The following is a 3,047-nucleotide window of genomic DNA, read 5'->3' as shown; positions in this document are numbered from 1 at the left end:
AATATGGTGCATATTTAAGTGAAAGGTTAGCAACATAAAGGGCAAATGGATTGCCTTGCAATGAATTTTAAGCAGCTATTGATTTTACACTACAAGCTACTTCTTCCCTGAATGATAATTTTGAAATGGCACACATTTTTAAGCTTATCCAACAAAAACAGGACATCAGGAATACGTTAAAGTTGATCAATTAAAAAAAGGGGTTTTTTTTTTAGAGAAAAGAATTGAAACTTTGGGCAAGAAGGTACTTTTTGGGCTGTCACAGATGAAAGTAAGCAGGAAGATGGAGATGGAAAAAAAAAACACAATTTAGGATCTCCAATAAAAAGTGCATGTGGGCTGTTGGAGGAAGTGTGACGTGTAAAAAACAAACACACCTCAAAGTAAAATAAAGAACGCAGCAACCCATTCTGAAACTAACCATACTGCTTCTTGGTTCTTAAAATACAAAATTTATCTGGAGCTCAGAGGAAATTGTAGAGCTAAAGATTGAAAAAAGGCAAGGTGCTGCAACGCCCTCGTATATGGTTTGGACTTTAACCCACTTTACAGCGTGCAGGTTTCTGTCTTACTGTACTATCCGAGGCTGATATTTTTTGAGGAAGCTTTAGAGTTCAAGTTGGGCCATATACTGTATATGCTTCAAGATTCAGATTTCAGGAACTGATACTCTTTTTTCAAAAGAGTTTTAAGTTACAGTAGATGGTTTAATCTCACATAACAAAGCAAATAATTTTTATATTCTTTCATATGTGCATGTCTGTTATTCTCCTATAGTAAAACATATATAATAATAATAATTACATTATTAAAGTATCAGAAATACATTTTTTGTGTATTTTTGGCTGTGAAACAGCATTTAAGACAGATTAGGTTAGATCGTTCTAAGCAAAAGTCATTCACACTTGGGTCATTTCTCCAACCCAGTTCTTGGGGTATTCATTTCGGGTATATTTTTAGCTCACATTCTGGAGCAATACGAGTTGTTGTTTTTTTTGGGTTATAGTGGTTTCATTTAAACCCAAATTATGTTTTTTCTTAGTTTTTTTTTTTTCACAGTTCAAATAACCCATAAAAAAGTTAGTCCCTCATTAACCTTGGACTTGGATTAGGTTAAAAACACCCCTACTTGGATTTCTTTTTAAACTATGATGTTGTTAGTGTGTAATAGCAAGTTAGAAAGATTTAAATATATTCTAATCCATTTCAAAAGTGTTCTCAGTGGTGTGTTAATTATGATTATCCAGTTTTTGGCCAAAATAATAATAAAAAAAAAACAGTTGTTTTCTAGGACATAGTTTCTGCAGGCAGGAGTTCTTTAAAAATTCACTTCGGAATCGTTGGCGGAGTAAACCCATCCCCCTTCCCATCATCCATCTTTTTACACGCTGTCTGCTGGCTTAAAGCCCCTCACAAACCCAACTTAACATTACCAGTGAAACAAAAATGGCGAGCAATATTAGAGCCGTGCAGCCCAACAGTTTTTGAGCCAGCGGATGCGTTCTATTGGGGTGGAGCGGGAAGCTTCTGGCTCGCCAACTGTAGCACCTACGTCACTGCTACAGGCTTTTTGAAACGACATTTTTTCATGTGCCCCTGATTCACAATGAATTGAAAAAAAAATACTCAGAAATGCAAATTTAAGCTTAATTTTCTTTAAATGTGTCCTCCATCGTGAGAAAATGCTACAAGAACATGTTAAAAACACCAAAAAACACGGTTTCATCAGAGTGGGTGTTTAATTATGGAGTTTTTAGTGTGTAATAGCAAATTAGGGCAGCAGTTTTATACACTTTGACTTAAGTTATGAGTAAAAAAAACGTTTTTAGGAGTTTAAAGCGCTAGAGATCGTCCTCTCCTGGATGGGATGTTGAGCGCGTTTAGTCAAACAGAGAGCGGCTGTGTTCTTCAAAGGCTTCGCTGTCCCTTAGCTCCGCCCCCTCTGTACCGTGTGACAACAACAACTCATCCACAGAGCGGAGCTGCACTTTTCAGCTCATTTTCCTCCTGTCATTCCTCCTCCTATCTTTGATCATTGTCCCGCGGCTCGCCCCCCCTTTCCCCAAAAACCCTCACTCAGCACGCCTTTTTTCTTTCTTTTTTTTCTTCTTCTTCTTTTTTTCTGGGTTGTTGCGGTGGCTGTTTTTTCTTCTTTTTTTTTTTTTTTCTACTTCTCAACTTATCAGAGGAGCTAAACTCTCGTGGATTCTTTCATTTACGGAGTCTCGGCAGGCTGGGTTTTCTACTTTGAACTTCGGCTGCTCTGTTCCCCCCCTCTTGTAGGTGACCATGGCCGTACCGGCTGCTCTGCTCCCACCGACTCCCCTGGTCCCGCCGCCTCCGATCTCGAATCCCTCCGCCACCACGTCCCCGCCGTCGACAACTTCATCACCGTCTCCATCCCTCGCCCCCCCATCGGGACCCGGACAGAACCTGTTCAGATCAGAGCTCCTCGCCACCGGCAGCCCCGGCATCCCGACCGCGGCGCTGCCCCCCAGCAAACCCGTGTACTCGACCCCGTCGCCTGTTGAAAACATACCGCAAAACAACGAGTGTAAGATGGTCGAGCTGCGCGGCGCGAAGGTGGCGTCTTTCACCGTGGACGGCTGCGAGCTCATCTGCCTTCCGCAGGCGTTCGACCTGTTCCTGAAGCACCTGGTCGGCGGACTGCACACGGTCTACACCAAGCTGAAGCGGCTGGAGATCACGCCGGTGGTGTGCAATGTGGAGCAGGTCCGCATCCTCCGAGGGCTCGGCGCCATCCAACCCGGGGTGAACCGCTGCAAACTCATCTCCAGAAAGGACTTTGAGACGCTGTACAACGACTGCACCAACGCCAGGTTAGTGCCGGCGGGAGGGGGGACATTTCAGAGAACCTACCTAGCATAAAATAAAAATTAAAAAAACTCCCCCCTATTATAACCTTGCGTTTAAAGGTGTGCTGTCACTAAACTTTTTACGAGAACTATAAAAGCCGCAAGCTGGATGGAAAAGGAGTTAAAAGCGGAATAAAAAGTTGGAATAAAGTTTTTTTCTTTATGTTTTTT

The sequence above is a fragment of the Oryzias latipes genome, chromosome 21 (assembly GCF_002234675.1).
Source record: "Oryzias latipes chromosome 21, ASM223467v1".
Taxonomy (NCBI): Eukaryota; Metazoa; Chordata; class Actinopteri; order Beloniformes; family Adrianichthyidae; genus Oryzias; species Oryzias latipes.
This window is presented reverse-complemented; position numbering follows the sequence as displayed.